Genomic DNA, 23,807 nt, shown 5'->3' with positions numbered 1-23,807 from the left:
GGGGGAGGGGGAGAGAGAGGGAGGGAGAGAGAGAGGAGAATTCCAACCAGGCCCTATGCTGTCAGTGCAGAGCCCAACATGGGGCTCAATCCCGTGATCTGTGAGATCATGATCTGTGCTGAAACCAAGGATCAGATGCTCGCCTGACAGAGCCACCCACGCACCCCCCGGGATGGTTCATTTAATCACCTTCTCTATACCTCTGGCCATTCTTTCTGAGTCTCCAATGGGACTTTCCCTTCCACCTCTAGCCCTTGGTGAAAAGTTCTTTTGGATTCGAGCCCAATGCTCTCCTCTATGCGTTTTTCTTGGAAAATGTTGCCACTGTCAAGAGTTTTACTGCTCACATACATTGTCATTCTCTGACCTTTTTTCTTCCTGCTGAAAAGACATCTTCACTTCAATGTCCCCCATGCATCAGAAACTCAACATGCCCAATTTAAACTCATTTCTTCCCCTCCACCAGACCTCTTTCTGCCTCTTGTGTTTCTTTTTCAGTTAATGGAGCAATCAAAAGATAAAAACTGAGGGATCACTATAGACTTCTTTCACTATGGCAGATTGATCACCAAGACTTGGAATATTGTCTTTTAGATGTCTCAAATCCATCTTCTCATCCCTGTTCTTACCATCACTTGATACTATGAATCCCTTAAAATTTTTTTTAATGTTTATTTATTTTTGAGAAAGAGACTGAGTGTGAGCGGGGGCGGGGGGGGGGGGCAGATAGGGAGACACAGAATCCAAAGCAGGCTCGAACTCACAAACGACGAGATCATGACCTGAGCAAAGTTGGACACTCAACTGACTGAGCCACCCAGGTGCCCCAAACTCAAAATACTTATAATTTCCTTTTAGATTCCTCTTTGATCCATATGTTATTCTACTTACTTTATTTTTAATTATTTGCTTATAAGAAGATACCTTTCTACCATTGATTTCCACTGTAATTCATGTGGAAAGAGAATATGCTGTGTGTGATTTGAATTTGTTTAAACTTATTGATACTCATTTAATGATTCATAGTATAATCTTTCTAAGCAAATGTTCCATATACATTTGAAAAACATGTGTATTCTGCTACTGTTGAATGAAGAGTTCTAGAAATGTCAGTTAGGTCAAGTTGGCTGATTGTGTGGTTCAAGTCTGCTCTCTACCTTCACTGATTTTCTGTCTACTTGTTCTGTCAGTTATTGAGACAGATGTGTTGACATCTCCCATCAGTTCTATCACTTTTTGTTTCATGTATTTTGACTCTTTGTTGTTGGGTTTGAAAACATATAAGATTATTTTGTCTTCTTGATGAATGAGTCCATTTATCATTATGAAATTATGTTCTTTCAAATCTACTGATAATCATATAACTAGTCCAGTTTTTCTGTTAATTAATATTAACATGGTATCTCTTTTTTCTATTCTTTTTCTTTTAATCTGTTTGTTAGTTTTTTCTATCTCTAGAGTTTTCCAAAAAATTAAATCAGATATATTATTTGGAGCACAGAACATAGTGAATATTTAGTGTCTGTTAATTACTGTGACTATTTGCTCTTTCTCTTTATTCAAGGCAACAAGAACATTACCTAACATCAGACTGTGCTCATTGCCCAGCTATAGCTATATTCATATTTTCTATTTTGGGATGAGACTAGAAAAAATGTACTAAAAATACATGAAAGGTAAAATAGAAGTATTCTTTCTTTTTAATTTTTTTTTAACATTTGTTTATTTTTGAGAGAAAGAGACACAGAACATGAGCCGTGGAGGGGCAGAGAGAGAGGGAGCCACAGAATCCAAAGCAGGCTCCAGGCTCTGACCTGTCAGCACAGAGCCCAATGCAGGGCTTGAACCCACGAGCTGTGAGATCATGACCTGAGCTGAAGTTGGCCGCCCAACCAACTGAGCCGCCCAGGCATCCCTAGAAGAATTGTCTTAAAAGAAAAATGCCTGAACCTGTCCTATGCATACTAGCTGTGTGACCTTGGGCAAATTACTTAACCTTCCTGCATCTTGGTTTCCTAACCAATCATGGATGAATAACAATGACATCTAGGTTTCCATAGTTGTTCAGAAGACCTAATACATCAGTACATCAATATTTGTGAAGTGCTCAGGATGGTACCTAACCCATAATAAGTGCCATGTATATGTTTGATAAAATAAAAAAACACATCTTATTTTCTTCTAGTAGTTATTCTAATGAAGTATGAAAGAAATTCATATTCAAAAAGCCTAAGAAATCTGCAGTTTTATGAAATACCCCAGTTTGTTTTGATGGAGATTATCAATGGAAGACACTTTGGAATACAACATACTTCCAAGATTCATTATAAATATGATTAACATAGCACAGGGGGTGCCATTAGGCAATGAGAGTGTCCCTTCATACTAAGCCGCATGGCTGAGTGTGTAGCTTAGTTTGGAGGGAGAAGTTAAGTCTAAATTTGAGGTTCCATGTGAACATGAATCCCAACCTCATTGTGATAAGCCCAGGTGCATACAGAGAAGAGGATAAAGAAGCCGGAAATTCCATTTTTTGAAATTTTCCTCTCATGTTTGGGTTTATGTCCTTAGAACCTTAGAGTTAGGTTTTTAAAATTGCTTTATTGTTTAGCCTCCTCTTTTCCTCCAGATGGCGCCAGTTGGCTGCTCTTTTCTGTATTCTAGTCAAGGTGCAAAGACATTTTCCCTAGAAATGTCAGGCACTGTCTTGTTACACTTTTAAAGATTTGCATGGCACATAAACATTTTATAAGAACAGGAATATTTTGCTTTCCCTTCCCAAGAAGATGGCTACTCAGTGCTCAGCAAGGCTTACAAAGAGGAAAATAACCCAGAGCTTGCAAATTATGCACATTTAATACAATCATAGGACTGACCTCCTGGAGAAATCAGTCCTCACCCCTGCCTTCAGGCAGGACCACACAGACACCACCCTCTTGTAGATGAGAATGAGTACAAAGAGAGAACAGAAAAGCTCAGATTTTTGTTTAATGACTTCCAGACATCCGTGCATGCACTGAGAGCTGCTTCGCCTCCTACCTGAGGGAGGGAGGGAGCTCTCTGGAGGCTGGCAGGAAGCCAGAAGGCTGCAGGGCCTGTCCTCCACCCAGACAGCCCTTTGCCTTCTGGCTTCGCACCTACAGGCCATGGTTGTCCCCAGAGACTAAATGCCAAGCATCGTTGGGTGGAGTGGAGGAATCAGGAGACCGTCTCCTGTGCACCTCTGCTTGTTAATTAACAAAGGGCATAAGGAGACCCAGCATTTGATTATCTTTTTGTTTTTGGAGTCCCAGAATTCAATTTAAGCCACTATCTCCAGAGACTGAGACCTGCGTCTTTTCCAAATATTCAGTCCCTGGAGTACTAGTCAATATTCACCTTCCAAGAGGGGGTTCTTTTTAGCTAATCTGATTCCCAGATGCAAAAGCATAAGCCCACTTGAGGTTTTCATCATAAAAGATGGAGAACAGCTGGCTTTCATTTTCTGAACAGTATCCCTTAATAGATCTGAAGGCTAATTTTAAGTATTCCTCACTCTCCTACTATCTGTACTAAATAAGTACATAAAGCTTTTTTGCTTTATGTCATGGCTTGAATGTCCAAACCTGCTTTCTGACTCTTCCCCTCACTTTTAAGTTCTAGATACCAGACTAGAATTCAAATGAAAAGTGATCACTCTAATGACCCAGGATAATTATATTGCAAGTTGAATTCTGTTTCACAATACAGTTGCGATATCCAGTCTGATCTCCTGAGACTTTTTATGTGTCTCAACAACTAGCTCATGTTAATGATGCTCTCCTGACAGAGACAAGTGTTTTCTCTAGAGAAAGATCATAGATGCCAGATGTGTCCACAAGCTGCTATCCATTTTGAAGTCTAACTACATAATTAAGATACCGTTCTGGTTAAGTGTATATATAATAGTTAATTTATCATAAGTCTAAAATAAACCTCAGTCTATGTCACCAATAAAAGCTACTAATAAGATATTACCTTAATGTTCAGAAATGTTCAGATTGTAACTCTCAATCTTGTGGCCACTAGAAGTAAGCTTTTTTCCACATTCAGCTGTGAATAACAGAAAACCTGTAGAGGATTAAACACATAGAGATTTATTTCTCCTTACAAAACAAGGAGCCCTGAATGGGAAGTTACTGGCATTGGTCCACCTAGTTATGCAATGATGCTATCGAAGACCAAACTTTTTCAGTACTGCCCCTCTAACATTTGTATTAGGGTATTGGCTTTTGTCCTCAGACCCTTTGCTTCATGATTACAGTCCAGCTGCTAAAGCTCCAGACCTCACCTCCGTGTTTCACCTCTGTGTGGAAGAAGGAGAGAAAAGGAAAAAGGAGTAATACTGGCTGCTAGTTCTCTGTTCCAGAGCAAATGGTTGCCTCAGAGAAATTCAATGTCATCAGTACTAGAAACCAAAACTGCTAGCAAATTTAAAGTCAGTTCTGCTAATAATATAATTTTTCCATACATCTTGGTTTTCATTCATCGCTGATTCAGTTGGTAGTTTTCAATATCTTTTGCCACATATTAAAATGTATTTAGGGGTGCCTGGGTGGCTCAGTTGGTTAAGCCTCTGACTTCAGCTCAGGTCATGATCTCACGTTCATGGGTTCGAGCCCCGCCTCGGGTTCTGTGCTGACAGCTCGGAGCCTGGAGCCTGCTTTAGATTCTGTGTCTCCTTCTCTCTCTGCCCTTCCCCCTCTCATGCTCTGTCTCTCTCTGTCTCAAAACTAAATAAAACATTTAAAATTAAAAAAAATAAACATTTTTAAAAAATAAAATAAAATGCATTTAATAATTGATAAGGGAGAGAATAGATATGATTATATATAATTAGAGAAATATATGTATATTGATTTGTATTTTATATTTTTATACTTGCAAAAATGTCCAGCTCACTTTGAAGCAGATGGGAAACGGAATTGAGGCTATAGAAATTCTAGGTATTTGCATCTTGGTTAGGTTACCAAATAGCCTCTCTGGCCTACAACACCGGGTTTTAACAGTTCTCATGAAACCAGTAGACATAAGAAGAGTCATGATTCAGAGCTCTCCTTGAAGCAATTTGTTTTCAATCATAAAATAGCTTAGAATGAACTGATAGTGGGATGGTAAAGCCCATTCTGTATTTCATAATTTGTAGACTTCAATGATGCAGTCTGTTGACCTTTCATAAACTAAGGTAGGCTTTGACCACAGCACACTAGAACACAGATAACAGCAGTCAGGGATGGTCAGGACCCAGGGTGGCCCCAGAAAGCAATGGATTTATATCAGCATCCAATAGGTCTAGATCCAAGGGACCTTGATGGGAGAATAAGGTACTCTATGATCAAGAGCAATTTAGATCATTATCTAAGAATAGTAAAGAATGTTCAGACTCTCAAAATAGCTACATGGAAGTGAAAGTTTATTTGCCTTATAAATAAGTAAAACGATGGAATGTACTATCATGTTTTGGTCAGAGCATCTAAAAGATATCCTATCTCACTTTGCCAAAAATAATAAACAGGCACAACTAAGGTAAAAGATTTGGAAATGGGGAGTCTGAATTTCATCAAGAACCTTGGGAAGTTCAGATCCTAATAGATATAATCTTCCAAATTCACTTTGTCTTTTAATTTAAAAAGAAATATGTGAACTTTAAGAAAAATATAGATCTCTGCACTTTAAAACATCAGCTGATGATTTTACCTAAATCTGTTAGTTCAGTTTGTTCTAAAGTCAAGTCATACATACACTCTTTCTATGGACTAGGGTTATCTGTTTTTGCATACAGATGGTATCCCTATTGTGTGTACCCTAACATCCACAAGGCTTTGGTAGTTGATTTGTTGCTCACAAAAGGAAGGAATCAAATAATGTATCAATTAGCTTTTGCTGTGTAACAAGCTACCTGAAAACTCTGGGTCTCAAACCAACAGCTCTTTAGTTCATAGTTCTTCATATCAGCACTTGGTAGGGGGCTTAGCTTCTGAGCTCTGATAGCAGTGGGCACCCCCACCTGTGTCTGGAGTCAGTGTCCAGCTCAGTTGAGATCTAGAGGGCCCCCAACTGTTACTGCTTGTCTTTGTTCATTTTGGTCTTTGATCTTTTAGCTTATTTACATGGCAGCTAGACAGGGTTCGAGTGAGTGTGCAGAAGTGTCCAAGGTCTCTTGAGGCTTGGGTTTGGAACTGGCACACCCTCACTTCTGCTGAATCCTATCATCCAAAACAGGTCATAAATTCAGCTCAGATTTGAGGGGAGAGACAATTGATTCCATCTCTTAATAGGAAGGGCTAAAAAGCCATATGACAGAGGGCAGGAATACAGGGTGGGTGAAGTATTTTGGTCATTTTTGCAATATACCACTGATAGGGTAGATGGATCAATACAGACTTCTCTAGTATTACTACAGAAAAGGTCTCCATTTGTTTATTCGTATACCAGGCATCATGATTGGTTATAGGGATAGAGCAGAAGCCACTCTAATAATTATACTCTGCCATGTGAAGTGTGAAAGGATAGGCCTGGGCTAGATAAGTGGAAGCAACTTGCCCCACGCTTTTATGCCAGAAGCATGTTCTTTGTTTATTTGGTAAGAGGTAAACACTTCATTGTTCCTATAAAGAGATTAATTTTTAAAAAATCAATCAGAATAACCAGGTCTGGAGAGTTACCTTACCCTTATGTTCCATAAAGACTTGGCTTTTGTCTAGTTTCCTCATTGTTTTATTGCTTATGCCTTGAACAGTGTCTGACATACAGTAGACAGTCAATAAATATTGAAATGTTGATTTAAAGCCCCATGGAAATTTAGCTATGTGGTCAGAAGGCCAGAAGAAGGCAGGTAACAATGGTGCTTTTGTCACGGGGACAGAATCATTCTGGGTGTGCTCACTGGTGCACACAGATAGCTCCATTCTTTTGGTACCTATTTAACCATTTCAGTTGTTATTTAATAACAACAGAGTGGATGTTGTCCAGCTAGTACAGTGAACACCATTCCCAGTGTGGTTGGAAGTCAGGCGGCACTGAGCTGAGAGTAGAGTGTTGGCTTCATCCTTTTTTGAAATTTGAATCATGTGCTTGCAAATAAAAAGAATATGGCACCCATAGCAGAGAGCAGTCAGGAGCAAACTAAAGGCTATCCTTCGGAGACTAAAAGTCTCCATCTTCCTTTTCCCACTGCTGACCAATGGCAGTGACTTTGGAGTGGGAGAAAGAGAAAGTTGCGTATAGTTGGCTGGGAACCAAGGGAGAACAGTGGGAGCATTGGCTCATTCTTTTGTTTATTCGTTCACTCACACTGTTGTGTATTTCGGTGGTTAATTTTATATGTCAACTTGACTAGGTCACAGGGTGCCCAGATATTAGGTCAGACATTCTGGGTGTTTCTGTGAGAGTATTTTTGGAAGAGACTAATAGGTTTTTATATTTTTTAGTTTTTTGAGATTAATCTTTAAATTGGTAGACCAACTAAAGCAAATCTCACCGCCCCCACCATGTGGGTGGGCCATATCCTATTAGTTGAAGGCCTAAGTACATTTAAAACACTGATACTCCCCTGAAAAAGACTATTATTCCTGCCTTTGGACTTTAATTGAAATATCAGTTCTTCCTGGGTATTGAACCTGCTGCCTTCAAACTGGAACTACACCATCAGCTCTAGCTTGCTGACTCATCCTGAAGATCTTAGGACATGTTAGCCCCCTGAATCACAAGAACCATTTCTGTATAATAAGCTTCTTTCGATGTATACACATCCTATTGGTTCTGTTTCTTTAGAGAACCCTAATTCATGTACATATTCATTTAGCAAATATTGAGTTTATTTCTGGAGACAGTGATGAACCCTGCCCTCATGAGCTTATATTTTGTTTAATTTTCTTAACATTTATTTATTACTGAAATAGAGCAGGGGAGGGGCAGAAAGAAGGAGACAGAAGAGCCAAAGCAGGCTCTGTGCTGTGAGCACAGAGCCCAATGCAGGGCTCAAACTCGTTAACCATGAGATCATGATCCGAGTCAAAATCGAGTCAGCTGTTTAATGGGCTGAACCACCCAGGTGCCCTGTGAGCTTATATTTTAAAGGACAGTGTAAATGAATAAATGGGAATAACATGGTGGGTGAAGTTCAAGCTGGACTGGATGTTTCAGGGACTCAAGACTCGGGAGCTCAGGGAAGGTTTTCTGGAGGAAATAGCATTTCATCTGAACCTTGCAGAACAAGTAGAGTTAGCCAGCCGATGAGAATCGTGCAAGAGTGAATGGATGGAGGGAACAGTATGTCCAGTGACCTTCACGGGACAGGTGAAGGACACAATCCCTGAGAAAATCTTGAAGAAGTTCACTCTGACTGTTTTTATAGAGTTGATGGTCAAGAGTTGAGAAAAAGGAGGAGGCAGGGACCCAGGAGAGAAGAGATACTGCCCTGACAAGGGCAGAGCAGAAAGAAGGCAAAGAAGTGGATGGACTCGAGCAGGAGGTGGGATTGGCAAGACTGGGTGATGAACAGGACGTGGGGATTCTGGTGGCCCTGGGGATAATGGGGCCACTTACTGAGATAGGGGATTAAGAATGTGGGTGGGATGAGATGGGATGTTGCTAATAACCCCCACAGGCTCTCTGATATTTTTTCCTTCCAAGGTCAAACTTAATATCCATTTTATTCTGATTTCAAATGGATACAGCTGGGTTCCTGAGTGAGCAGGCCTCAGTTCAAAGCCTCGCTCCACCACCTGCGGGCTATGAGATGTGACCTCAGGAAAATCACTTAACCTCTCTGAGCCTCACCTCCTTGATCAGCAAGTGGAAAAAATAGTAGCGCATATTTACAGGGTTGTTTTGGGGTTAAACAGTAAAATGTATATAAAGTGCTTCTCACAGTGTCAAGTTCCCTAAAGGCTAACTATAATTATGGCATCCAAAAGTGATAGAAAGAGAAAGCAAGAGAATATGACCCAAAGTCTGTTCAGAAAACTCGGGAGGAATCAGAACTAGGCAGAGAGCTTGGGGAAGCGGGGAAAAGGCAGAGTGTGAGGAAATGGAGTGGTCTCAGGCTCCAAGGCTTCTGTTTTAATCTCTGCTGGGACACTTCACCCCAAGGAGAGGCTGACCATGAGATGCACCTGCTCCTCACCCCAGAAAAACATTCTGAGCCGCTTCTCCCTATCCCTTAGGACTCCCTGGTAATAGTCTTCATCTGTTTCCCAAATTCCTAGCACCACATTAGATACTAAGGTTCTAAATTATAGATTCAAAACTTCCTTCAACAAGAAAAAGCAAAACTCCCTTAAAGGGTCCCCTAAAGCTAGCACTGCATTTGGGTGCCTGGCTATGAAGCCCAACCTCCTGGACTCACATCTGACCCCCATCAAACCTCTCTGCCCTGGTTTCCTGATCGGTGAGGTGCAGATAAAAGTAGTAATCACCACCAAGGGCATTGATGAGAATTAAATGAGTTAATAGTTTAAAAGTGAATGGGTTGATTGCTGGTCCAAATAAACCTTCAGTAAATGTTAGCCATTATTATAGGGTTAGAGGAAAGCTGGGCAGCCAGGCTAGTGCTGCCTCGGGCCCATGGGCCCTGGACTGAAGCTGTGTCCAAAGACAGCAGGTAATTAGAGAGGGCCGGTCATCCTGGGCACCCCGTGCTGGGGTGGGGGGGAAGCAACAATAGCAAAACTTACCTGTTATTGGGCATTATTTCATGTAAGTTACAATTCACGGAGTGGACATTGTTTTCGTTGTAGGGATGGGGTAACTGAGACTCAGAAGTTAGGAAAATCTGTTGAGATTAGAACCCAAGATCCCATAGAGGTTTAACACTTTACTCTGCTGGGGAAAAGCTACAAGTAGATCAGATTTAAGTTAAATGTAGTTTGGGAGCCCACAAATGTCCAGAATCCACAAATGCCTCCCCCTAGAAAACCTGGGGATGAAAGCAAAAAAGACCAAAGTTCTGGTGTCCTAGGTGGTATCACAGGGAGGCTTTTCTGTATGCACAGCAGCTCCGTCTCCAGGCCCCTGCGGTGCCCCAGCCTGGCCTGAGTAAGGCCTGGAAGACCGCATCTGTGGGTCTCCTTCCCTTCCAGGCCAGCTGATTTGGCAGGCTGCCAGCCCAACAGCCAGGGCATTCGCAGAGGCCTGATTTTAATAAATTTCTATTTCCTGTAGAAAACCGGTTTTCTCAGTGGCTTTGTAACCCAACCATTCTTGATCACATCAGGACTAAACCTGGCAGCCAGCTTGGCAGCTTGTGTGCAAATTGTATACAATGGCAGATTGTTTGGCCTTTATTGCAACCCAAAGCAACTTAAGGAAAAGGGAGGAGAAAGACAAGAAAGAAAAGGAATAAATCCAAACCTCATATATAATTACATAATAACAGTGAAATCCCAATTCTCTTTAATGAAAATACAGAATTAATGAGTCAGTCTCTATCTCTCTCTCCCTCTCTCTCACACAAACATCAACTATAGAATAGACAAATGCATTCTTTGTTGAAGTCTCTTTTCCCTGTTTTCCTCTTCTTTACCAATGCATCTCACATTCGAGGAGAAGTGGAGAAGTGAAAATCAAGGCCTGAGGGAAAGTAGCATGTTTAAAGGATCTTAGAAACAGGAAGAGAAACAAGAGTGAGAAAAGGGGCAATTGAGAGAGGATGCAAACACTAAACAAGTACCAAATATCAGCCTATTAAAATGATCATATTGAGGGAGGATATGAGGTTAGAAGTTACATGAATCGAGTAATCAGCGTATCCTGTTTCATTACTGTTCTCAGAGTGTTACATGACGAGTTCCCAGCATCATCAAGCAGTGACTGCTCTTGTCTGCACCTGTCTTGTGTCACAAATACATGGATCTCAGAGAACCTTAGTAGAGTCCCTTAGCCCTCAGTGCTAGACCAACCAGCCCCTTTTCTCTCTCATCTATCAAAGCTGACTCAACCTATGTTTTGCTCTCATGGTCTTCTTCTGAGTTAACTGAAAAAACTAGTAAGGATTTATGGATGTTAACATGCATTGTTCCAATGGTAAGAAAATGTGTACTTTTCATATTAGAAATCCTAAGCACTTGGACAGATATGTTGGGGAGATGTTTTCTCGGTGAGAAGTCCTCGTGGGTCTAATCAGTCAAATTGCAGGGAGACCCATGATTCATTTGCAGTAGAATTGGTCTTGTGGACATATATCATTGCCAAGGGCAAGGTTAGATGTTCATTGGCAGTCAGGGCATGCTTCCAATGTGATGAGGACTTATGTCAATGGCCTGAATAAATCAGAATGTACTGATTGAAGTGATGTAGGACTTCAGTGAGGATAGGCTTTGGAGCAACTTAACATGGATTCCAGTTTAAGAAGATAGCTAAGTGGGCAAATGAAACGACAGCAAATCAAATCAAAAGTAGGTCTGGATACATGGTAGAGTAAAAAGCTATTTAGGTGGGGGATGGAATATGGATAGGGAATGGAATAGAACTTTTAATTCAACTGAATAATTTCCCATTGGAGACCATCATGCCCTTGGCATCATGTTGGAGTCAAAATTATAGGACACAATGCTTACCACCAATATTTTAGTCTCTTTGTTGTTGAGGTGGGCTGGGGATTGCAGGTCACAGTGCATATACATGAAGCAATAGTAATGTGTGTGGTTTTTTTTAAGAGAGAGAGAGATTGCACACCCATGCACAAACAAGTGGTGGAAAGGGAGAGAGAGAGGGAGAATCTTAAGCAGCCTTTGTCCTCAGTACAGAGCCTGATATAGGGCTCTATCAGGACCCTGAGATCATGACCTGAGCTGAAATCAAGAGTCAGATACCTAACTGACTAAGCCATCCAGATGCTCCAGAAATGGGTTCTTAACTGAGGCAGGGATAGGAAAAGGAAACATAAGAATCACCTAAGAAACTTTTCCAAACATATCCTAGATTTCATGAGTCAGAATCCCTGAGACAGGGGGAGGCAGAAATGGCGCTGCTTGTTTTGAAAAGCTTTCTAGGAGATTCAGGTGTGTACCCTGATTAGCAGCCACTGAATTAGACCTGTACTTCCCAGCCTTCCTGGACCATAACGATCACCTGAGGAGATTGTTAAACCTGTATGTTTCCTGGCTGCACCCACCACCGGAGCTGCTGATTTAGCAGGGCAGCATAGGGCACAGTTTCTCCAAGGTGAGTTAGATAATATTTATTCAAGAAATATTCACTGAGCAACTTTTTCCATGCTGAATGCTGACAGAGCACAGGGATTAGATCCCTTTGGCCTGCAGAAGCCCACGGAGAACCCCAAGCCATGGTAAGTGCAGCTGGGTGAAGTTTGCTGACGAGAAATGGGTGGAGGTTGTAACGGATTCTACAGTAAAGGAAGATTTGTTGAACAGGGTGGGACTTGAACTGGGCAGTGAAGGATTTGACTCTGTAGAAGGAAAGAAAGGAGAGGTCATATGGGCAGGAGGTAGGGAGAAGTGTGGCGTATTCTGAGGTGCCAGAGGGAGCTGGCGTGGAAGCCCAAATGGGTGCCTCTTGTTAGGATCAGGCTGGCCTCATCCTTAGGTTTGCGAGGCTAGTTAGTAGCCATCAGGAGGCTATTAGGGGATGTAGGGTTTGCAGGCCCCAAGCTAGAATTATCGTTCAGCTATGTATTTGCTCATAGTTTGAGTTTGCAAAGCAGAATAGTATAGATGATGTTAGTCCATGGACAATTATTAGGGCTTTTGCGCCTACATCCTGTCTGAGGGCAGCACGCACGGTGGTAAAAGCATGAGCTGTAGGGCCATACGGCCTGTGTTGGACTCCCAGCTTTGCCGTGGGCGGCCGTGCAACTAGGATGCATTTTTTAACCCACGTGTACCTCAGTTACGTTATCGCAAAAATCCTGATAGGCTTTCTAGGTGCTGTGAGACCCGAGTAAGTCTACTACCTGGCATTTCACACATGTGCAATCAGTATTTGTGCTGTCATTCTATTTTACCGTGCTTTTTACTTACAGTGTGCTTTCACAAACACTAATTCATTTGCTCCTCACAATTTTGAGAGGTATGTGCATTGTTATTAATCCCATCTACAAATGAGAAAACTGAAGCTAACACAGTCAAGGAATCCAAACAAGCTAATTAGCTCTAACTAGAATCCAAGTGTCTTCACAACACATAATCTGTTCTTTCTCTTATGGCAAAATGAGGGAATGAGATTATAGATGAGTCCTTGAGGGCCAATTTACACCTGGCTTAATTCTGTATATATGGAAGCATTTAAGCAGAGGATGGACATGTTGGAAATAGTGTAATGGAAACGTGAATGTTCTGGTTGGGATAGAAAATGGACACCAGCGAGGGACAGAAGAGTGAGAGCACTAACTACTGTGTTTTGTGGGCAAACAGAGCCTCAGCTGAGTAAGGTTGGTGTGTGAAGGAGGAACAGAGGTACCGAAACTGAAAAGAAAAGGAAATGCGCCCTAACAAGCAATGACAATTGATATAGAAAAGGCTTGCAAGGGGACAGTCCAACATTCAAAATTGTAGCCACTGTTTTCACTTCTAATTGCTAGGATCAAAAGCTGGGAGCATTGCATTCTGTTTCTCTTGTTCATTCCGCATGCTTGAGCGTTCTTTCTACGACTTTGCACAGAGCGTTGTATTTGCCAAGAGCTGCAGTCATTATTATTTATTGTTTCTCACATCAAGGGTCCAAGGTCTGAGCACTTAACTCTAGAAAGTGGTATTAGAATGCCCTATGGACCTGACTATGAGGAAAGCTTTTCAGCATCCTAAACATAAATATCTTCCAACTAAGAGCATTGATTGGGAAGCCTGGATGGATAAAATTAACTGCTGCAATCTTAAAGACGTCTGGCTCACATCCTGAGTAAAAAGAGCAAAAAGCTTTATGGAGGCCATTAATATCAATATTAAATGATATGAAACAGCGTTATGCTAACCTCTTCCCCAAATCCCATCTGTTCTGTTATCTATTGCTCCTTAATGTGGTTCTGTGTCCAAGAAGGTCCCCCATCATTCAGCCAGGTGGGAGTCATATGCTGCCTGCTTCTTTGTCAAGTAATGGATTTGATTTCTGAAAAGAATAAATTGATTGCTGGAAGTCACATAGCGAGTAAATGACAGAGCCAATATGCAAACAAGTCTCCATACCTATCTTCATTGCTTTTTTAGGCTTTCTGAGAAACGTGGCATTAAAATTTTTTTTTCAATTTTTTAAAAATGTTTTTTATTTATTTTTGATACAGAGAGAGGCAGAGCATGAGAGGGGGAGGGGCAGAGAGAGAAGGAGACACAGATCCGGAAACAGGCTCCAGGCTCTGAGCTAGCAGTCAGCACAGAGCCTGACGCGGGGCTCGAACCCACGAACGTGAGATCTGACCTGAGCCGAAGTCAGAGGCTTAACCAACTGAGCCACCCAGGCGCCCTTTTTTCAATTTTTAATGTTTATTTTTTAGAGACAGAGACAGAGCATGAGTGGGGGGGAAGGGCAGAGAGAGGGAGACACAGAATCTGAAGCAGGCACCATGCTTTGGGCTGTCAGCACAGAGCCTGACTCAGGGCTCAAACTCATGAACCATGAAACTGTGACCTGAGCCAAAGTCAGATGCTTAACTGACTGGGCCACACAGGTGTCCCTAAAAATATTGTTTTTCAATTTTTAATGTTTTATTCATTTCTGAGGGAGAGAATGAGAGCAGAAAGAGGGAGACACAGAATCCAAAGCAGACTCCAGGCTCTGAGCTGTCAACACAGAACCCAACATGGGGCAAAGTCTTACAAACCATGAGATCATAACCTGAGCTGCAGTTGGATGCTTAACTGACTGAGCCACTCAGGCACCCCTAAAAATAATCTTTTAAATAAAATAGCACAGAAGTACATAAATAAGCAAAGTCACCTTCCTACTCTCCTTAGAGATAATCACCAGTCTGAGAACATCCTGCTGTGTACCTGCTAGTGCACATAAGCATGTGTACATGTAAATCCATATCATGTCCTCTTTGAAAAAGTAGGCAGTCTCATTCACGTCATACAATTCCATAACCTACCTTTTTCCCTCCTGAAAATACCTCCCAGACAGCTTTAACATATGAGTCTTCCTTGTTTGCGTCCAAAGCTGTCTTCCAAGGCACCAAATCCTATTTAATTAATTTCCAATTGATGGCCATTGAGGTTGTTTTGATTTATTTTATTAAAAAAATACTGTTTTGAGAGAGAATATGAGGGAGGGAGGGGCAGAGGGAGAGGGAGAGAAAATCTTAAGCAGGCTCCACACCCAGCGCAGAGCCTGATGTGGGCTCCATCTCTCAACTATAAGATCATGACCAGGGCTGAAATCAAGAGTCTGACGCTCAACTGACTGAGCCACCCAGGTGCCCCTAAAAAAGTACTTAAGCTGTTTTTGGCCATGTATCTTTGTGACATAGTAGTGTTATAGGGAAACTCCTAGAAATTGGCATTCCAAATAGGCATTTGGAAGTGAGTGTCTCCATTTATTCCCCCCCTCCACTCTGCAAACAGAATATGATGGTATTGCTCCATACCCTCCCCACCACTAAATATTATTAGTCTTTTTCATTTTTCATTCATTCACCCATTCAGTTCTCCAATCAAGACATATGTCTTGAGTGCCTACTATGTGCTAGACACCATTCTAGTTTCTGGAGATAGCTCAGTGTAAGACATGAAGTCTCTGTCCAGAGAAAAATTAACTCTGTTTTAGAGGTGAAAGAGGTAATAAATGTAATAACAAGCATATACAATGTAGAGAATAGCTCAGGTGGTAATAAGTACATAGAAAAACACAGCTGGGTAAGGGTGATAGAGTGTGCAGGAGAGAGGGTTAGAATTTAGTAGAATGTGTGCAGACAAGGCTTCTCTTACCAGAGGTTTTTGAGCAGAAACATGACTGAAATGCTTGGGAACAACCAAAGCATTTGTGTAAGAAAAAAGCCTCCCTGGCTCAGAGCAGAGCAAATGCTACCAAAGGGGCAGGAATCTACTTGGTATGTTTGAGGACAGCCCATATGGCTGGAGCAGAGCAAGTGAGATGAGGAGTGGCAGGAGATAATGGGGGACCAGTCATGTAAAAGCCCGTAAACTCTTTGGTTTTAACTCTGAATGAAATGGAAACCTTTGGAGTGTTTTGAGCCTATGTGAGGATGTTTTAAAGGATCCCCCCAGCTGCCGGGTAGTAAATAGACTATGGAGACAAAGGGGGAAGCTGGGAGATGATTCTGCAAGATGAGGATGGAACTCAGGGAAGCATGGAGTTGTATAGAGCAAGGTGGGGTAAGACAACCGTGACTATAGAGTTTCCAAGATTTGCTGATGGTTTGGATGTAGGGTGTGGGAAAACTAGGCAAGGAAAGTCATGCCCACAAGTTTTTCAGCCGGCACAACTGAAAAAATAGAGCTGCCATTTATTGAACTCGGGATGATTGTGAGAGGAGCAGGTCTGGCTTTGGGGTAGAACTCATGAGTTTAGTTTTGGTTATGGTACATTTGTGAAGAGACAAGATGGTCCGCCAGATGACTGCAGAGGTTCTCTCTGGGCTGCGGGAGATGGGCTAACCAGGAGAGCCAGAATTCCCAATGCTAGTGCAACACCCCTTTTCTCAATGAAGCAAGAAACAAAAAAGGAAAAAGAAAGTTTTAACTGCCATCTAGAAGAGTGGAAGAGTAACTGGAGTGAGAGATGGGATAGTAGGATTGCTTTCTTACCCTTATTTGCATTCATAGTGAAGTTCAGCTTTGTGTGTGTGTGGTGAGTACACATTAGCACTGGCCAACACAACCCTCTGGTTCCATCTTCCTCTAATGATCTGCTTCTAGGAATTAAGCATCTTTGAGTCAAACTTTTTATAATGACCGCTCTCATTTAATAAAAGCATAAGTCAATTATTTCAACATTTAAAACCTAGTTGTCACCTCTTTATTAAGAAACTTTTACTGCATTTGGCCTTTAGTATAGCCTCTGGTCTAGAGTAAGAAGCACTGTGGACTGACCAACGGTGACCAGGGACCAGCTTCTCTACTCATACATCCTATAGAATGTGAGAAAAGTCACCTACTGTAGCCTGCCACTGTAGCCTTTGGCGGTGTGTACCGAGTCTCACTGCAGGGGAAATTATGCATTAAACAAATTCAGTTATTCACACAGCTCTTGTTTATTGAGCACTTTCTGTGTACCAGGCACCAGAGAAGAACATGACCTAGTTCCTATACTCACTGGGCTCACACTTCAATAGAGGAGAAAGGTTCGTGAACATAACAATAAAATGAGAAACATGCAAATAAAGATATTATAGGAACACAGAAAATGAAAACCTAACTGACCTTGATAGAGTTTGGAAAACTTCCAATGGGGAGCTGAATAGCCAAGACCTAAAGGTGATAGGAGGTTGTCAGTTTAGAGGAGATCACTTGGGCAGAGGGGAGAAATCACATGAGTGCAGTGGAAACTAACTCCAGGTGCCACTGTGTTGCTGGAGTTCAAAGCCAACAATAGTAGGCAATGAGGCTAAAGACTCCAGCAACAGCCACCGGTGATGAAGGACTTCTTATATCAGATCAGGAGCCTGGACTTCAACCAGGGCTTGGGAAGCCAGTGAAAGATTTGGATGTAACATGGATAGCTCAGCCTTTCTTGTCAGTTATTAGCCTTAACGTTATATTAAGGTGCCGGGACACCTGGGTGGCTCAGTCAGTTAAGCATCTGACTCTTGATTTCAGCTCAGGTCATGACCTCACAGTTGTGAAATCAAGCCTGTTATTGGTCTTCACACTGGACATAACATAGAGCCTACTTGGAGCCTGCTTAAGAGTCTCTCTCTCCCTCTGCCCCCCTCCGCTTTCGTTTGCGCATTCTCTCTCATGTGTGCTCTCTCTCTTTCAAAAAAAAAAAAAGTAAGGAAAACACAGTAATGCCCACCAGTTCATATTATATATTAAAAGCAGAACAATATGCCAATCAAGCAAAGAACTTGGAGCCTGACTCCTTTTCCTATTTGCCATATGAATTTGGGCTAGCCAACTACTCTGAAGCATAATTTCCTCATCTACAAAACTGAGATAATAATCTTCATACATTTTATGGAATTTTTGTGGGATCCAAATGAGTAATAATATACATGAAAGCCTTTTATAAACCATAAAAGTACAATTCAAGTGAAAGTTATTATATTTCCTTAATACATCGTACTCTATAATAGTAACTTTCGTACAATCCCATATATCCATGGTAGGTGTATATGCCTTTGTCTTCTCTGTTATACCATGAGACCTTAGAAGCATTTATTCATCTTTATGTACTCATTACGTGTTGCATTTTGTTTGTATTAAGCACCTGCATAGGTGCTTAAGTGATGTTTATTGAATTGATGTTGGTGGTCATTTATCTTCCTTGTTGATAAATGTTGTAATGTGCACGTTGGAAAAACACCTACTGTATCGAAGAATGAATCTAAGTAGTAGAATATGCAACTGTTCTCAGATATTTTCAGGGGAAACAAATCCTATGCGTTTGTTTGGCTTTCTGTTTAGCGGTAATCCTCTCCCTCCCTCCTTTCAAAAACCACATGAGGCATCTTACACAACTGAGCAAAATGTTAAAGGACAATGAACATCAAAACAAAATTAATCCTATTAAAATGAACAAATAGGGCGCCTGGGTGGCTCAGTCATTTGAGTGACTGACTCTTGGTTTCAGCTCAGGTCATGATCCCTGCTCCACATTGGGCTCTGCACTGAACACGGAGCCTACTTAACATATTTTCTCTCTCCCTCTCTCTCTCTCTCCCTCTCTCTCTCTCTCCCTCTCTCTCTCTCTCTCTCTCTCTCTCTCTCTCTCTCTCTCTCTCTCTCTCTCTCTCTCTTTCTCTCCCTCTCTCCCTCCCCCTCCCCCCCACTCGCTCATGCTCTCTCTCTCTCTCTCTCTCTCTCAAATTAAAAACGAATGAACAAAGGAATTCAAAGAACAGAGGAATATTATCCAGCACCTGAAATTGGTTAGTTATGGCACTAAAGACAATTAGTGCTGAAAGTTTCAACGTGTCTCTTTTCTTTGTTTTATTTTTTCCCTAGTGGACAGAAGTTTTCAGTGAGAGGGAGAACATTGTTTTATTTTACACGCCAGCATCTCAGATTTTTGTTCTAAGCACTCATTCAATCTCAATCTTCCACAACAACCGTGTGGAAGGTATTTTGAGGAACTTCCCATCTCTTGCCCTGAAAGTGTCACCTCCTTCGGTATTGAGCTGCCCTCTATCTTGAGGCAATTATGCCTTAAAATCATGGTACACTAATTGTTACAGCAGAATTCCCTCAGAAAAGCATATTACAGCCTCATTAAAACCACATTAGTTTATCATGATTTACAGTGAGAGGTCTAGGAAATGAATTATTGAGTAACTTCTTATTAACACAAAAGAAGTCTGTCACACTAAATTACATACTGTAGTTTAAGGCATCAATTACCAGCTTCAGAAGCAGAGTAGACAAAGATGCTCTTCAATCCAAATGCCCCCGCTACCCAAGAGTTGTCACTGGCTCCCTGCAGAAAGATGTGGTTTCTAGTTAGGCCCTTCACAAATTATTTATACATGAATGGAACTTAACTACACAAAGTTAGTATAAGAGATAAGTAAAGGGTGTAGGGCTGGTACATTTTATGGAAGACAAACAGTGAGGTTCTAGTCTGCTTAATATTTCCAAGTATCAAGTTCCTATTGAGATAACTGGAAAACCCATGGAAAGGAAAATGTCAACAGCTACCGAGTACCTATTAGCTGTCATCATAGCATATACACCTAATTTATTCTTCACACTACTTGCCTACCTGCCCATTTTTATTTTTATTTTTTTAATGTTTATTTATTTTTGAGAGAGAGAAAGAGACAGAGAAAGAGCATAAGCAGGGAGGGGCAGAGAGAGAGAGGGAGACACAGAATTTGAAGCAGGATTCTGAGCTGTCAACACAGAGCCTGATGTGGGGCTCAAACTCACAGACAGTGAGATCATGACCTGAGCTGAAGTTGGACACCCAACCAACTGAGCCACCCAGGTGCCCCAGTAGCTACCCATGTTTAGAGATGAGGAAACTGGAGCTCAGTAGGGTTAAAGAATTTGCCCAAGTTATTTAGGAAAAGTTGCGATTAAATATGATCTGTCTGACTCCAAAGAACATCCTTATTCACTTCACCACATAGCTTTTATATGCAATACCTCATTTATCCATCATGTTTGGGAGCAGAGGTACACTGATAACTTAAGTTTTCACTTCAGGCATAGAGAATTTAAAATGGAAATGTTTCTATAATATGTTGTTTTGCTACCTTAAAAAAACAACAGGATATTCTGAAGGCAGCTTTACCCTTTTTGGAAATACAAGACCATTATATAATAACTCACTTATTGTGCTATAGATGTAGGTTGGAATTTGCATAATCCCTTCCCAGTGGCTGTACTGCAGACCTAATGGTGAGCCATATTGTCCTATGCAGACAGATCAACATCTAGGGAAGGTCAAGTGATAAGACTGAAAGCTCCTGAGCTCTCGAAGGTGTCACAGCAGAGCCATCATAAATGCTCATAGATTTATAAAAAGAAATTTTGATAGCAGGAGTTAGCAAGTTTTTTTCTGTAAAGAATCAGATGATAAATATTTTAGACTTTGCAGGCCATATGATCCATGTTATAATTACTAACTCTTCTGTTGTAGTTCAAAAGCAGCCACAGACAATTCATAAGTGAATGGATATGTCTATGTTCCAATAAAACTTTATTTGCAAAAATAGGCAATGGGCCACATTTGACCCCAAGGCCATATTTTGAGGACTCCTGATCTATATAATTAAAAGCATGTTATTTTAAGTCTTTCAGAGCAGCTGGACCTATATTCTAAGTTATTTAAGTGCTAACCTGAAACTTGTTAAACCTATTTCCTTACCATCTGGTTGCTATCTTCCCATTTCTCTTTTTTCTCATGAAAGAAGAGAGAAAATATTTCAGTTGCATGACCTCCTGAGTAGAGTAATATGACCATCTTTCTGTAAAATTATTCACTGCATGGAAGATCAAAGTAGCTGTCTCTTCAATCAAAAGAACCATCATCTTCACAGCCTTTATCAATTTCTTGTTTTATTTTGGTAGAACTCAAGCATTATGTTTCTTTCTGTAAAAGAATCCCCTTTATAACCTTGTCAGCTTCAACCCATTTTGTTTTATTTATTTTATAAATATTTTCATACTTATAAAATGTGTCTCAGGCATACATGTCTCAGGTTCAGAGCTCATTTTCTTTACTTACTGCTCTGTAAAGTGGGAAGTTTATATGGGTAAAAATTTATATCTTAGGGATTTTTAAAGATTATTATAAAGTCATAGAGCCATTTTTAGAACTCTAGCACTGACAGATTTTTCCATTGTGCTTTCTGTTTATAAACCTAGCTCTTCCAAGCATCTTTGGCCACATCCATGTTCATTGTAGTAACCTTAGAATCTGATTTTTATATGTATAACAGACTCAAGTATAAAACAGAACTAACATATGACCTTATGAGGAAAGGCATCTGTTCTGTAGCTATGTTGGAGTAATTTGTAGAACAATGGGGTTAGTAGCAAAGCTAGATAAAATACAACAACAACAACAACAAAATAAGCAACAAAAGTCTGCAGGAAGCCACAGAGATACAGAGACAACCAGGATGTGAGAGATCAAGATTTTAGAGAGAAGGAAATGTTACTGATTTAAGCCTGAAAAATGGATTCTGACTTTATTCTCTGGAGCATTTGTCAAGTATTAAAGAGGGAGATGAGAGGCTGGAAAGACCGGTGAGAGACAGCTGATAATAGAGAGAAGACAACAGAGCTGTCCGCAGCCTCATGAGACAGGGGAGACAAAAGTTGGGTTTGAATGGGTTATGGCGGCCATGAATTAAGGGACCAAACTCCAAAGAGAAAAGAGGTGCAAAGAACTGAGACCAGTGCTCTACACCAGTTTTACTTCAAGGAATTCATTGTTTCATAGGCCAGATGAAATGAGAGACTTAAAAAATGAGAATAACATGAAAGAAATCCAAAAACAAATTCAGAAAGTTTTGTGATGCTGTGGAGATAAAATTAGAATTTAGGATCTGCTGGGAGAAGGTGCCTGGTAAGTACTCCAGACACTTGGTTGAGATTCTACTTTAGAGCTTGGGGCAAATCAGAGGGAGAGCAAATCATGCAAATTCTGCAACTGAGCCTTACAAAGGATGCACGTCAACTTTAAGTGAGCTCGATCCCTGATTAGATTAAGACAGTTTGCCTCCATCCTAGCTGCCTGCCAGTGGCTAGGGTAAGTTTTCTCTAGAAAAATATAACATCATCAGCGTGTCACAGTTTTTCTTATACGTTTTCTAGCATTCAAAATTAACAGGCACTCCAAGAAATAGAACAAAGAGGAGAAGCAGAGGATAAAAGACTCATAGGCAATATAAACATAAGCATTATCAGGCACAGAGTTTTAAGTTGCTAATTATTATGGTTCAAGAAATTGATGACAATATGGAGAATTTCATCTTTATTTTATTTTTTTAAGTGGGCTCCATGCCCAATGTGGGGCTTGAACTCACAAAACTGAGATCAAGAGTTGGATGCTTTATCAATGGAGCCCCCCAGACATCATGAGAATTTCATTTTTAAAATGTGTTCCATTAAAAAAGCAAAAGTATGCAGATGTAGACTGAAAGAAAGCTGATTTCACCCTACTAATATCAGGAGACATATAGGCTTTTAGTCAAGGAGACTTACCACAGAAAAGAAAGATATTTCACAAGAATAAAGTCAGTCTTCCAGGATGATATAACAATTCTAAGTTTGCATGGATTATTAGCAGAGTTTCAAAACTCAAGGAGCAGAAATTGGCAGATCAGTAAGAAATAGGACAACCCATAATCATAGGATGGGTGGTTATATACGTGGAGGGGAAGGTGTTGCTTTAAAATACCACTTTCAGGAACTGATGAAACAGCATACAAAAGAAAACCAATAAGACATAGAAGATCTGAAGAACACAGTAAACCAACTTCAGCTAACTGACATATATGAAACACTGCAACATGGACAACATATACATTATTTTCAAATGCATATAACACATTGACCATGCGGGGCCATGAAATAAATTTCAACAATTTCCCAAGTGTGATTTATTCATTGTAATGTCTTTTGACTACCATAGAATTAAGCTAGGAAACATTTGAATTATCCAAATGTTGGGACTTAGATAATACATTTCTAAATAAGCTGTGAGTCAAAGAATACACTCAAATCAGGATATATTTTTAAAAAATTTTTTAGCGTTTATTTATTTTTGAGAGACAGAGAGAGACAGATCATGAGCAGGGGATGGGCAAAGAGGGAGGGACACACAGAATCGGAAACAGGCTCCAGGTTCTGAGCTGTCAGCACAGAGCCCGATGTGGGGCTCGAACCCATGATCTGAGATCATGACCTGAGCCCAAGTCGGATCCTCAGCTGACTGAGCCACTCAGGTGCCCCAAGTCAGGATGTATTTTGAACTGAGTGATAATGAAAATGTGATCTATCAACATTTGTTGGTTGCAGCCATACATGAGATATCATTAGAGCCTTAAATGCATGTATTAGAAATAAAGGCTGAAAAGAAATCCATGATCTTAAGTGTCAATTTCAAGAAAAAAAATCTACAAAATAAACCCAAATAAAACAGAAGACAATAATATAAGAGAATGAACAAATGAAATAAGAAAATAAATGCAAAATAGAGAAAACCAG

Source organism: Suricata suricatta, chromosome 8 (genome assembly GCF_006229205.1).
Source record: "Suricata suricatta isolate VVHF042 chromosome 8, meerkat_22Aug2017_6uvM2_HiC, whole genome shotgun sequence".
Taxonomy (NCBI): Eukaryota; Metazoa; Chordata; class Mammalia; order Carnivora; family Herpestidae; genus Suricata; species Suricata suricatta.
Note: the sequence above shows the minus strand (reverse complement) of the source record.